We start from the raw sequence: 15,825 nt of genomic DNA on the forward strand, positions 1-15,825 counted from the left end.
ATGATGGAGAGTTACCTAGACTGTAGGCGGTAGTACTTGCCGACGGCGTCTGACGTTTGTCAACGAAGTAGTCTGCAGTGGACACGGGTGCTACTTGCTCACAGATCCAGGACACTTAACAAAAGTGAGGCTGAATTTCCCCGCCGGTTTCTGTTTAAGAACGCGGCCCCAGAAAGGAAACAGCAGACAATCACGGAATGAACTGCCTTCTACTGCCTCATTAAGCGGCCGTTCCCACGAAAATATATCTTATTAGTGACTTCTAAGGTAGCTCTCCTGATCTGTCAGGTTACCTTTACCTTGCTGTTCCTAATCCATAACTACCGTCCACGAATGTATCATTGCACTCCTGGGGACTTTCTTCACATCAGGAATCTTCGGCGACGATCGTCGTCATCTTGGTGACCAACATCTTCATGTGTCTGTGGCCACATGCTCAGTGGCGGGGTCCGCGACTTTAATAGGTCGAAGCGAGTACTGCAGCGTCAGTCTTTCGACTCACTCTGAATATGTCTGAAAGGTATAGGCCGAAATATAACGTGCGATCAAAAAGTTTCCTTTCGAAGACCGTACAGTGGAGAATCGGTATGTCAACTAGATAAAATAGCTGTGAATTTTGAGGAAATAATCTCAACGACACATCAGATTGAACATAGTTGTTTAGTAACAAAGGTTCTTTAGTAAAACACAGTGTCCTTCTGCGTGAAGAAGTGTGTAACTGCATGCTCCGCATACTCGTCCGATGCAAATCGTCGACCATCCAAGGCTTCAAGACCTTTTTTAGGGGACCTAAGACGTGAAATTGCATGGGCAGAGGACTAAAGGCCGGTTTGATAGTGTGAGAGGGTGGAGGGGGGGGGGAGGGGAGGGGGGTTGCTCGAGTGTCTCCCAATTGAATTGGCGTAACTTCTGAATTACGAGATTTGAGACTAGAGGGCGTGTGTTATCACGAAGCAACAGTACCCTTGTCACAATTTTCAATCCACAGCGGTTTTCGGCAGATATGCTGCTGCATATATGTTCTTCATTCTCCGTTGGATGCCTACCGACAGCAGATTGTTCCATGGCAACCAAGAAAAGAGTAACAGCACGTTGGCCCTGTTTAGGCACATTTGGTAATAACGTCGCCGTAGTTCACGTTCTACATTTACCCACTAGAAAGACGCTAGTGGCACACAATCCCTTACTTACATGTCGGTGTTGATATAACCGCCTCGAAGTCAAGCTGCAGCAACGTCCTCAAACTGAAACTTTTCATCGCCCCTCATATTATCCTTCTGAAACGTAGGGTTTCACATGGATAGATGGAGCGTAGAGCCACGGGTCGTAACACATCTGAAATGTAACGTCCACTGTTCAAAGTGCCGTCAATGCGAACAAGAGGTGACCGACACGTGTAACCAATGGCACCCCATACCATCACGCCGGGTGACACGCCAGTATGGCGATGACGAATACAAGCTTCCAATGTGCGTTCACCGCGATGTCACCAAACACAGATGCGACCATCATGATGCTGTAAACAGATCCTGGATTCACCCGAACAAATGACTTTTGCTATTCGTGCACCCAAGTTCGTCGTTGAGTACACCGTTTCCATATTCTGCTAACAGTCATTGGATCTCGACCAACGCGAGCAGCAATGCCGCGATATGGTAAACCGCAATCGCGACAGGCTAGAATCCGCCCTTTCTCAAAGTCGGAAACGAGATGCTACGCAATTCTCCTCCTTACACGAGGCATCACAATAATGTTTCACCAGGCAACGCCGGTCAACTGCTGTTTGTGTATGAGAAATCGGTTGGAAACTTTCCTCATGTCAGCACGTTGTAGATGTCGCCACCGGCGCAAACGTTGTGTGAATTCTCTGAAAAGCTAATCATTTTCATATCACAGCATCTTCTTCCTATCGGTTAAATTTCGCGTCAGTAGCACGTCAGCTTCGTGGTGCAGCAATTTTAATGGCCAGTAGTGTAGAATCCAGCCTGGAAGATCACTGATAATTCTGGTCTCATCTGTACATAAGGAGAAGGGTGCAGGGGAGTGCTGGGCGGCCAGTGAGCCGGTGCCAGGTATCGGCAGCAGCCACGCGCCGCCTGGCCCCGACAGCAGGCAGCCGATAGCGGCCGGCCGCGGGCGCCGCCCGCCGACCACCGAGTTGCAGCAGCAGCACTGGCGCGCTTATCTCGGCACGGACCTTGTCAGTGGCGCTGACGGGCCGACTCAGCTCGCCGCCGAGCCGCCGTTTCCTACGGGCGGCGTGGACGTCACCGTCGCGAATTAAACGTAGAGGAAGTCAGCTCTCACGCCACGCCGTGAGAGACAGCGGCCTTCACACCCTGTATCAGTCTGGAGTATCTATAGAGGAGAGGACATCACCATCTTCTGCAGACAGTTTCAGATACTGACACTGTTTTGTCCGTTTCACCAAAAGATAACTTGGTACTTCCATAAATTATAAGGATGATACGGAGCTAATCTGTTCACGCGTTATGTAGGCACGATTTGTTTCTGTGTATGAATGGCTACTTACTATTCGTTTACAGATTATGAACATTATATTATTAGACGAAATACAGCATCTATTACTCTTCGTATAACTTTGTTTTGGCCAAGACACTTTTCCAGCTTTCGTAGTTCACTTGACGTACTACATTTATATAAGTTGTGTAGGTTAACTGCCTTCTTTAGCAAGTATAATGAAAGTCTTACTCAGACCAGACGCGTTTCGCTTTACTTGAGTGTCTACAGTGGTCACTGTAACAGTATGGCTTTTTTCCTCTAACAAATTTTGCTTGTTTTGATCATTAACATTTCGCATGCTTTACTTTTTACTATAAACAATTTTTCTTCTTTTCACTACTCACGGTTTTTTGTTGTTTATACCATTGTTATTCGTCTCCCACGTGTATGTGTTGAGTATCGGCATTTGCGCACAGCACTTGCACTGCACTTTTACACTTCTGCGGACTGTCCTCTCGTTATTTTGCACGTGTTTTGTTTTGCTATTGCGGGATGCGGTCGTGTTTAGTTTGTTTTGATAGTGGTGGAAGCATCTGCTATCGCTCTGTTACCGTTTACATTTTCCGACAAGTAAGAGAGAGACAGAGACAGAGAGAAAGATGTTTTTAGTGTAAAGCACTTCTTTTATGTTTCTGAAAAAATAGAGCAAAGAACAAAAAGTGTTTTACAGAAGGAAAAAATATATTGTACAGGAAAAACATCTCTCTCTCTTTGACACGCACGCACGCATGCTCGCGCGCGTGCACACACACACACACACACACACACACACACACACACACACACAAAAACACGCAAATGAAAATAGATCAATAAAAAATTCTAAAAATGTACTTTCTCTTTTTCTCTCTCTCTCTCTCTCTCTCTCTCTATCAAACGCACACACACACACACACACACACACACACACACACACAAACACACAGTCACGTACACGTACATGCTATATCCCTCCCTCTTCTCCCTCCCTCCCTTTCTCTCTCTTCCTCGTCGGGACATAAAACACTAACAGAGCGATAACGGACGCCTTTGCCACTATCAAAAGATACAAAGGACGAACGCCTACCGCAACAGCAAAACAAAACACGAAAAATGACGAGAGGACAGTCCATAGACGTGTGATTGTGTTAAGTGCAGTAAAGGGGCTGCATGCAAATGCACATACTCAACACAAGCACGTGGACGACGAAGAAGAATAGAATAAAAACTGCTTATAGTAATAAGAGACCATGCTATCGGTTAATGATCAAAATGAACAAAATTGTGAGAGAATGACCATACTGTTACAGTGACCACTGAAGATGTTCAAAGGGAAACGCTTCTAATCTGAATAACAGTTTGGTTACAGTTGCTAAAGATGGCAATTAACTTATATAACTTGTGTTTATAGCCTTCTCAGTATACGGTTTTTATTGACTGCATTTGAATGCTGTTGCTGCATCTTGTTCTGTAGTTTGTAGCACTTTTATTCGGCCTTTATCAGCGTAACACAGACACTTTTATGTTAATGTTTGTTCCGTATTTCAGCCTCAAGACACACAAATGATATCAACACTGGTTTTGGCTTAAGAGGTTCTTCTAATAATAAAACAAATAAATTCTGGGTGTAAACGATAAATGTTTATGGCTCAAATGGCTCTGAGCACTATGGGACTCAACATCTGAGGTCATCAGTCCACCAGAACTTAGAACTACTTAAACCTAGCCAACCTAAGGTCATCACACACATCCATGCCAGAGGGATAACTGTTTACAATGCACCACAGTGAGGATAGGGAGTCTAGACGAACAAATTGATATAGGACTCCTGCAGTGTATCAAGTCTGGAAACTACTTAAAACTGGTCCACAAAAACTACCATGGCGACAGTGCATGCATTCTCTCGCCCCTGAGGAGAAATGGATACAACCTTTCTTTTAAGAAATTTAATGTAGTTTAATTTTGTACCGGAGTACGTGTTCGCCTGAAGCTACTGTCTTAGAGTTTTTCAAAGAGAACATAAAACGTGACCATCAAATGCATCCCCACCTCAAGACTAAACCCCTCTCCCCGCCACCCCACCTTTCAGGATTTGTAGTGTTTTGCTTATGGCACTTCCTTCTACAACTCTAAAAAATTTACGACTCTACGAATTATTTTCCACATTCGACTTTATTTCGTTACCTTTATTAATTTAAGCTTTGCCGTAAGGGTAATCAAAGAAAAAATACTTTTTTAAAATACAAGTAACGCAATTTCATAGTAAGAGGACCATACAGACAAAATGATTTAATTATTAAATTTATGTTGTTAAAATTCGAAAAACTGTTAGATAAAATTTACACAGGTCAGTTTTATGAAAGAGCACGACTACGTCAGTGGTGTAATAGCCCAGTCAAGACCAAAAAAGGTCAAACATGGTAAGTAATTCGTAAACATTTGTACAGTTTTAGGAGGGAGTGCTATCAAAAATACTAAAAATCGTGACCGGTTCTGGATGAGTGCAGAGCTGGGGGTGTGTTTTTATTTCACTTTTGTAAGTTTTCCTTGAATATCTCAAAAAACACACTCTGTAGCAAAAACGTATACTGGTACAAAAGTAAACTACTTTAAATGTCCTAAAAAAAAGTTATTCGTTTTTCTACAATAGCTTACGCGAAGAGAGCGAGTCAATACAAAAACTCTCGTGACTTGCATGTGCTGCATCTTAGATGATTTTCTTAGGTCAGTTAGAGATAATTTCCCGACTTTCACTAGTTTCCTACATCTAACTGTTCGTCTCAATTTCCTCTACACCAATGTAGTAAGTTGTAAACAGTTACCGTTTCACCACGTGTAATGAATGCAACGCCACCTGCAGGGAATTCAGTCTATCGTGTTAGCTGGAAACCGTGCAAACAGTGATAGATATTTTTTCGGTTAACCATAAACATAGCTTCTAAGGTCACATTTACAATGACCCTCTCACGTGAAGAAATTGATTTTGCAGAACATCACACTGTAATACCAGTTACACCTTCGGAAAGTGAACATTAATCGGAAATATTCTCTTGGATGAGCAGACACAACGATAGTAACTGCATAAACAATGCACGTTTCTACACATGGTTGGAAAAGTGGCCGCAGAAGCCTAACCAGCAAGCACTGGTCCCGGCGTCTCGTAGCAATGACGACCTTGGCGTTGGGAGTCTCTGTTGATTCACTTATTTAAGAAATCAACAATATACAGTTGAACAAATTCCTGGAAGATATCATGTAAATCAATGAAGAACATCGAATGTATCACATTTTTTGCTAACGTTAATCGGGCTCAATGTGGCTAATGTATATGTCGTATCGCTACCCGGTTTTCAATGCAATTTGTGAAGAAGCCGCCGTAAAGTTTTTCAGTATCAACTGCAGGCTGGTAAGCGCGGCGTGATAACATATGTGTTAGAATAACACATAAGCAAAAGAACGATTGTGTGACGGGCTAACCTCGCCCAGTGGAAACCTGCACCGTGTGTCGGTAATAGTTGGAATGCGCATGGTGATGTCACCGTACCAAAGCAAGAGCCACGTTGTTAGATGTGAGCGGGGGCTGGGTAATGTGCAACAAATGCGCCCCAGGGTTGCATAAGTGTGTGAATTTTGAAGGAGATTCATTTGCTGACCAGCAGTACCAGCACGGTGTTTCATTCACTTTTTACAACAAGATAACTGTGCAGTGCCAGCTGCAGCCATGAGTTGGAGACTGGAGTGGGCCAGTCGCCGCCTGCACTGAGCCTCCTTGTGGAAGTCGGTGCGGCAGCGCCAGACCTGCCATCCGCACCTGCCGTCGCTAGTCTCTTCCAGTGAGCAGCGGCTCGTGGCCAGTCCACGGCAATCTGCACTCGCCTCCTCAGTGGATGCAAGCGCGGCCTGATTTGCAGAGTGCGGCCGTTCCTCAGAGGAACGCCATCGCATCTGAAGTAGGAGAAGAAGTGAGCACCGTGGCCTATAGCCAGGCCACCGGCCGGTGCTGGCCCTGACCTCAGCATCGCTGGGCACCTGTGCTTGTATCTCTTCGCCAAGGCGGAAGCAGCCACCTGTGAGCCGATGCTGGCCAGGGTCACCGGAGAGGGAAGAATGTGCCTCGCAATACTAATGACGTGATGTATATGTAAAGTTGAATAAACTGTTTCTTGTCATAACAAGTGTGTCACTGAGGCCCACCTGTCGGTCACTCCACACTCACCTCAAATATGGGTGTAGTTTGTCATTAGTGTGCTTTGCTCCACTAGAGCTGAAGATTATCTGCTTGTCATATAGAAACCAGTCACCATTAATAAAAAATATAGTGACCCACACGGTATTTTTCTTCCATTACACCCAAGGAGCTAATTGTTTCTTGAGGTATACCATCAGTTATGAAATACATACCTTGTCGACACAACTCATTCCATCACTGAAAACAAACTGAACTAGTTCATGTCTTCTGTAAGGTATATTCCCAGAGAAATTACTGTTTACGATAAAGTACAGAAATTTCCAGTTCGTACTGAGCGAAGAAATCACTTCAAATGCAAAGATTTTTGGGTTGGATTATGAATTGTGTTGACACTGCTGCGTACATAATTTTTATTGGAGTCGGCGATGCATACAGACTTTCCATAAGACAGAGTGACAGCTACTACCCTCTGTGATGCAGAGAAGTACGGGGTCAACTCGAGGTGCCAAGAGCGAGTTGTGCCCTACACCTCTAAAGTTTGTGGAAACAGAGCAGAACAGTAGAGAGCATATAGTAAATGTAATACGCAGTGAAATCATCCCCAAACAGGACAATGGTAATCCACTGATCTTAGATACGAGGGTTGAATGAAAAGTAATGCCTCCACCTTTGATAATTGGGTTTCGATGGGATAATTTTAATAAATCAGACGCAGAAGTAATCCTTAGAATGTGATCTTTATTTACCAATATTCACTTTTCCAAATAATCACCAGCCAATCGGATGCATTTCTGCCAACGATGAACAAGTTTTCTGAAGCCGTCACGGAAGAAGTCGACACTCTGTTTCCGCAACCACAGTCTCACAGTTCTCTCAACGTCTTCATCAGAAGCATAATGATGTCCCCGCAGATCGCCCTTCATTATCGGGAACAGATGGAAGTCAGACTGTGCTAAATATGGACTGTATGGAGGATGCCGTACGGTGATGAGATTCATTCTCTGAAGTTCTGCTGTGGCGGCACGTGAAGTGTGTGGTTTGGCATTGTCATACTGCTGGAAAACATTTCCCTTTTCCTTCCTTGTGGAATGCCAATTGAACTTGCAATTTCTCTCTGAGTGATACGAAGATCGTCGACAACCAATCTCTCAATATTGTCTGTGAAACTCGGTGGTTGCTGTCACAGGACGTCCAACTCTTTGTCACGCAGGTCAGATGTTCCTGCCTCAACATCTTTAAACTTACTCGCCCAGCGACACACAGTACTCACATCAACACAGTTACCGTAAACTGCTTTTATTCTCCGATGATCCTCCTTTGGGGTGACACCTGCTGTCAAGAATTCATGACTGAACGTTGCTTAAATCGCATTGACCTACCGTCTGCGCAGGGTTCCATATATTACACTGTAACAACACAACCGTTCAATGTTAACGCTTCCCGCCAAATGGAGCTGTAAAGAAGAGGCTATGGAACAAGCCAGTACCTACCACATACCAATGCTGCCAACTATTGAAGAGTTACGATGGTGGAGGCATTTCGTTTCAGTCAACCCTCGTATTTATCGACTCTTATGAGTTACAAATAATACATCAGAAATACATTCCTAGAAATACATTCCAGAATACATTCCTAGTGGACACGTATGAGACAAGATTGGATGACGAGTAGTGCGGTCTGCATTACCGTCAATTATAGTCAACGCAAATCTTAAATAAAGTGGTTTATTGGCCTCCAACATAGCATACGAAATCTCTATGGTTGTCTCTATGCAGGATTTTAGCATTGCATATAAAATATACAGAAACTGTTGTACATTCCTATAGATGTCCCAATCTAAAATTATGACCATTTGCACCGTGCAACTTTTTTGTTGTTGTTTAGCTTCCGACAAGTTTGATGCTGCCCGTCATCACCTTCTCTCCTGTACCAAATGAGAGTACACTTACACACAAGTATCCGACAGTTTCTTGGTTATATTCGAACCTTTCTCTTCCCCACCAGGTTTTGTTCTCTGGGTTCCATCTAGAACCGTAGAAGTTATTCACAGATCTCTTACCACCTGAACTGACATCCGTTCCCTTCTGATAGTCAGTGCTTTCCACACATTCGTCAGTTAATCGACTATGCGCAGGATGTCCTCACTACTTATCTTAGTCGTCCACTTAATTTTCAGCGTCAGCCCGTAGCACCACATCTCAAGCGCTTCGCTTCTGTGACAAAACTGTCAAATATTTCTTTCATGTGATATCACTGTTTCATTACGTCTGTTTTTCATTTTCCAATAATACATCAGCTTTCACATTCAATCGTCACTAACGACAAATTAAGCAGGAGTTTTCCGATAAAATTAATCATATAACTGAGCGTCTGAAGTGGGGAGGTAGGAAGTTGACGTTATTTATTAATAATAATAATTTAAGGTGTTTTATTGGCTCGCATTAGAGTTCTATGATGAAGCTTCTTTTTTTTTGACATTTTGCTGCTCCCGCGTGTCCGGTTAAGGTTAGGAAGATACAGTACGTTCTATGGTACACATACGACGAATTTAATTACATTTTTTTATGGAAATTTAGTTGCAGTAGTGAAGAGAATATATTACAGCTAAAGTTGCACTGCCCCGGTAGTTTTATTTCCCCTGTTGAACGCCACTTTTGACTGTGACCGAAACATTATGCAGTCTCCAACCTAAGAAGAATGTTTTGAATATTATCTTCAGTCGAAATTACAAGGGGGGGGGGGGGCGTAGCTATTACCGCGACACATTCGCACACACGGAACAATTGTGTGGAGTCGGAGTTCAGCCGTGAATTTCGAGCTGGTGTACATGAATTGTCCCTAAAGGACGTCGTATTTTGATGTTTGAGGATTCTAGTGCTTACGCAACAGCCGATGATCATCACAGTGCCTTATATACAGGGTGTCAATAATTAGAGTTCCAGTTTCAGAACACTGCAGAAAGAGAACCAATTCTGAGAATGACGTCAAATTTAGACAGCGTATTACTGAAGAAGGGAAACGTCATGGGACGAAAAAATTTAACGAAAGTTTTACGAAGAGATAAGCGGTAAACGTCTTAAAGCAAATGCGGTCGCCTACAGATGCCACATGAATCACAATTCGACTGCTATGGTTTGAGTTGCACATTAAACCATCCATACTACTGAATGTCCATGACTGTTAAAGTTCGACAATCAACAGTTGTGGCACTGCTAGGAAAGTCCAGAAACCACGGAAAGGTCGTACCACATCGGTTTTTAACTGTTGTGGACCCAAAAAACGCACAAAAACTAAGTTACACCGGTTTTTAATTGTCCTGGAGCCGTAAACCGCATGAAAAACAAAATGACATCGATTTCTAATTGTAATAAGACTGGGGCAAGACATATGCAATATGCTGTCCATCTTTTTCTGCCATAAATTGAAATCGAGAAACAACATGTTCTACAGTAGAACGGAGTATCTCAGCGGTCACATACAGAATGTTAATTTTAAATTAACAATAGCCTCAGTTTCAATCTTTACCTAGATTTTTACATTGCAACTGAGGCTGTTGTTAATTTAAAATTAATATTTATACAGTTGCTGACAGGGCCGTGAAATGTTGAAAATATTAACATTCAGAATGCTTTGCACAATGAGTGCCTTCAGTTCTGGTACGTTGGTAACTGGAGCAATGAACACAGCGTCTTTCATAACCCCACAGCCAGAAGTCGCACGGATTAAGATCAAGTGATATCGACGGCCAGGCTGTAGGGATATAACGCCTGATAATTCTAGTACTTCTGAGATGCACCTGCAGGAGTCGCTTCACTGGCTGTGCAACGGGCGGAGGAGCGCTGTGTTGCATAAAAATATTACTTCCCAAACACCCACACTGTTGAAGGACTGGAATGACGTTCGTACGCGAAAAAGTCTCCTAGTATTAACAGTGACGGTACAAGTAATAAGATCTGCAGGACTAATCTCCTCGAAAAAACACGGCCCTACAGTACCGTCAACCCCCACCACACGGTTACCTTTGCAGAATGAATTGGTACCGGTTGATGTGTGTGCGAATTTTTAGTTGTCCATATTCTACAATTCTGCGTATTGACCAGTCCTTGGAGATGAAATGGGCTTCGTCTGTACAAAGAATGTTCCATGACTATTTATTGTCAACTTTTGTCCACTTCCATACGAGCAAGAAATTCCAGAGCGAATGTTTTTCTTGTTGGCAGGTCATCAGGAAGCAATTCCTGAACATGGGTGATTTTGTATAGACAGCAATTCCTTCCTTGTGGAATGCCAATTGAACTTGCAATTTCTCTCTGAGTGATACGAAGATCGTCGTCAACCAATCTCTCAATATTGTCTGTGAAACTCGGTGGTTGCTGTCACAGGACGTCCAACTCTTTGTCACGCAGGTCAGATGTTCCTGCCTCAACATCTTTAAACTTACTCGCCCAGCGACACACAGTATTCACATCAACACAATTACCGTAAACTGCTTTTATTCTCCGATGATCCTCCTTTGGGATGACACCTGCTGTCAAGAATTCATGACTGAACGTTGCTTAAATCGCATTGACCTACCGTCTGCGCAGGGTTCCATATATTACACTGTAACAACACAACCGTTCAAAGTTAACGCTTCCCGCCAAATGGAGCTGTAAAGAAGAGGCTATGGAACAAGCCAGTACCTACCACATACCAATGCTGCCAACTATTGAAGAGTTACGATGGTGGAGGCATTTCGTTTCAGTCAACCGTCGTATTTATCGACTCTTATGAGTTACAAATAATACATCAGAAATACATTCCTAGAAATACATTCCAGAATACATTCCTAGTGGACACGTATGAGACAAGATTGGATGACGAGTAGTGCGGTCTGCATTACCGTCAATTATAGTCAACGCAAATCTTAAATAAAGTGGTTTATTGGCCTCCAACATAGCATACGAAATCTCTATGGTTGTCTCTATGCAGGATTTTAGCAGTGCATATAAAATATACAGAAACTGTTGTACATTCCTATAGATGTCCCAATCTAAAATTATGACCATTTGCACCGTGCAACTTTTTTGTTGTTGTTTAGCTTCCGACAAGTTTGATGCTGCCCGTCATCACCTTCTCTCCTGTACCAAATGAGAGTACACTTACACACAAGTATCCGACAGTTTCTTGGTTATATTCGAACCTTTCTCTTCCCCACCAGGTTTTGTTCTCTGGGTTCCATCTAGAACCGTAGAAGTTATTCACAGATCTCTTACCACCTGAACTGACATCCGTTCCCTTCTGATAGTCAGTGCTTTCCACACATTCGTCAGTTAATCGACTATGCGCAGGATGTCCTCACTACTTATCTTAGTCGTCCACTTAATTTTCAGCGTCAGCCCGTAGCACCACATCTCAAGCGCTTCGCTTCTGTGACAAAACTGTCAAATATTTCTTTCATGTGATATCACTGTTTCATTACGTCTGTTTTTCATTTTCCAATAATACATCAGCTTTCACATTCAATCGTCACTAACGACAAATTAAGCAGGAGTTTTCCGATAAAATTAATCATATAACTGAGCGTCTGAAGTGGGGAGGTAGGAAGTTGACGTTATTTATTAATAATAATAATTTAAGGTGTTTTATTGGCTCGCATTAGAGTTCTATGATGAAGCTTCTTTTTTTTTGACATTTTGCTGCTCCCGCGTGTCCGGTTAAGGTTAGGAAGATACAGTACGTTCTATGGTACACATACGACGAATTTAATTACATTTTTTTATGGAAATTTAGTTGCAGTAGTGAAGAGAATATATTACAGCTAAAGTTGCACTGCCCCGGTAGTTTTATTTCCCCTGTTGAACGCCACTTTTGACTGTGACCGAAACATTATGCAGTCTCCAACCTAAGAAGAATGTTTTGAATATTATCTTCAGTCGAAATTACAAGGGGGGGGGGGGGCGTAGCTATTACCGCGACACATTCGCACACACGGAACAATTGTGTGGAGTCGGAGTTCAGCCGTGAATTTCGAGCTGGTGTACATGAATTGTCCCTAAAGGACGTCGTATTTTGATGTTTGAGGATTCTAGTGCTTACGCAACAGCCGATGATCATCACAGTGCCTTATATACAGGGTGTCAATAATTAGAGTTCCAGTTTCAGAACACTGCAGAAAGAGAACCAATTCTGAGAATGACGTCAAATTTAGACAGCGTATTACTGAAGAAGGGAAACGTCATGGGACGAAAAAATTTAACGAAAGTTTTACGAAGAGATAAGCGGTAAACGTCTTAAAGCAAATGCGGTCGCCTACAGATGCCACATGAATCACAATTCGACTGCTATGGTTTGAGTTGCACATTAAACCATCCATACTACTGAATGTCCATGACTGTTAAAGTTCGACAATCAACAGTTGTGGCACTGCTAGGAAAGTCCAGAAACCACGGAAAGGTCGTACCACATCGGTTTTTAACTGTTGTGGACCCAAAAAACGCACAAAAACTAAGTTACACCGGTTTTTAATTGTCCTGGAGCCGTAAACCGCATGAAAAACAAAATGACATCGATTTCTAATTGTAATAAGACTGGGGCAAGACATATGCAATATGCTGTCCATCTTTTTCTGCCATAAATTGAAATCGAGAAACAACATGTTCTACAGTAGAACGGAGTATCTCAGCGGTCACATACAGAATGTTAATTTTAAATTAACAATAGCCTCAGTTTCAATCTTTACCTAGATTTTTACATTGCAACTGAGGCTGTTGTTAATTTAAAATTAATATTTATACAGTTGCTGACAGGGCCGTGAAATGTTGAAAATATTAACATTCAGAATGCTTTGCACAATGAGTGCCTTCAGTTCTGGTACGTTGGTAACTGGAGCAATGAACACAGCGTCTTTCATAACCCCACAGCCAGAAGTCGCACGGATTAAGATCAAGTGATATCGACGGCCAGGCTGTAGGGATATAACGCCTGATAATTCTAGTACTTCTGAGATGCACCTGCAGGAGTCGCTTCACTGGCTGTGCAACGGGCGGAGGAGCGCTGTGTTGCATAAAAATATTACTTCCCAAACACCCACACTGTTGAAGGACTGGAATGACGTTCGTACGCGAAAAAGTCTCCTAGTATTAACAGTGACGGTACAAGTAATAAGATCTGCAGGACTAATCTCCTCGAAAAAACACGGCCCTACAGTACCGTCAACCCCCACCACACGGTTACCTTTGCAGAATGAATTGGTACCGGTTGATGTGTGTGCGAATTTTTAGTTGTCCATATTCTACAATTCTGCGTATTGACCAGTCCTTGGAGATGAAATGGGCTTCGTCTGTACAAAGAATGTTCCATGACTATTTATTGTCAACTTTTGTCCACTTCCATACGAGCAAGAAATTCCAGAGCGAATGTTTTTCTTGTTGGCAGGTCATCAGGAAGCAATTCCTGAACATGGGTGATTTTGTATAGACAGCAATTCGGGATGTTTCGTAAGATTTCATCCACCATGCTTGCAGGCAAGTTCTACGTTCGGCCAATTTACCGCGCTCCGTATATTTACACACCACCGTTCTACTCCTCCTGCCATGCTGTGGCCACATCTTTGACAGACGTCAGATCAACTGTTTTCCACTCTCCACCACAACGGACCTCAAAAGAACTAGTCTTTTTAAACTTTGTGATTATTTCCCCCAGACCCTTAGCAGACATCGGACCAATGCCTTTTTTCACATCCTTGAGTGTAGGGAGCTTCTGGAGGGATTCTGGCGCACAGTCACCTTTATTGTGAAAGAAATTTACCAGCAGCGCACGATCCTTCGTGGACACAGAAAATTTGGGTGTCTCGGAGAAACTGAGAAACAGCAGTGTGCCATGCCATCTATTTGTCAAATTTTTTTTTTTTAGTTTCATGGCATTTCATCCTGCGTCAATAATAATCTGTTCAAATTTGACGTCATTCTGAGAAGTGGTTCTCTTTCTACAGTGTTTTGAGTCTGGAACTTAATTATGGACACTCTGTAGATATAGGACGTCGATGGACTCAGTCAGCTGAAAAATTTGAACAAGAATAGTTCCAAACACTATACAGATTTATGTTTCTATTTCAAATGCCATGTATAGCCATATTGTTTGAAGTTATATATTCGGGGTTCTCTCGCCACTGTGTTGTGCAGTCTGCTGTGCTTTCTTTCCAGGGTTAGACTGACATGTTGAATTATATAGGGTGTCAGGGGGTACATGAGCAAATATTTCTACTGATGTCTGAGGTCAGTCTACTGAACAACATTAAGTCAGCATTTACTGCTTTTGCTAATTAATACATTGAAGCGCCGAAGAAACTGGTGTAGGCTTGCGTATTCAAATACAGAGATATGTAAACGGCATAATACGGCATTGCGGTCGCCAACGCTTTTATAAGGCAAGTGTCTGGCGCAATTGTTAGATCGGTTATTGCTGCTACAGTGACAGTTTGTCAAGATTTAAGTGAGTTTGAACGTAGTGTTACAGTCGACTCACGGAAAGTCTATACTGACAGGTGTGGTTCACTTCATGGCACAGTTACCGCCATGCAGAAAACATCAGGTAGTATATTTTGTGATGTGTTAGTGATGTGTTTGCGGGAAACCTGTTAGACACAGAGGAAAAACAACTCACACACTGAAGTGGGTATATATTACGGTACCAATGATGATAACATATGCACCTGTGTTCCCAACACCGTGTATGTATAATGACTGCACTTCCTACTAACGATTGGTGTGAGACCTTGCTGCAAGTGCGTAGTCATTTGAATGACTGTCGTGTAACATAGTGTACTTGTGTGAGGAACAAATATTTGTTCTCACAGTGTCCTGGATCTAGTTACTACTGCCATGGTTACTGAGTAGGCGCACATATTTTGCACAATTTTGTATTATAGGTGCTTTAAAGATGGTCATCAGACTTTTTTAATTCTTGACAGTGATTTTACTTGTTATTTGGCTTAAATGAAAAGATCCTTTGAAAACTCGCATATTATAGTAATTCAATACCAAAGTGTTGGTGATAAATGGATTCACTATTTAATTCTTTTTTATTAATTTCGACCCGTTCGTGGACAGATAAATGGCAGGGAGTGGCTCACACCTACTAAAATAATCAAGTAA

The sequence above is a fragment of the Schistocerca cancellata genome, chromosome 6 (genome assembly GCF_023864275.1).
Source record: "Schistocerca cancellata isolate TAMUIC-IGC-003103 chromosome 6, iqSchCanc2.1, whole genome shotgun sequence".
Classification (NCBI taxonomy): domain Eukaryota; kingdom Metazoa; phylum Arthropoda; class Insecta; order Orthoptera; family Acrididae; genus Schistocerca; species Schistocerca cancellata.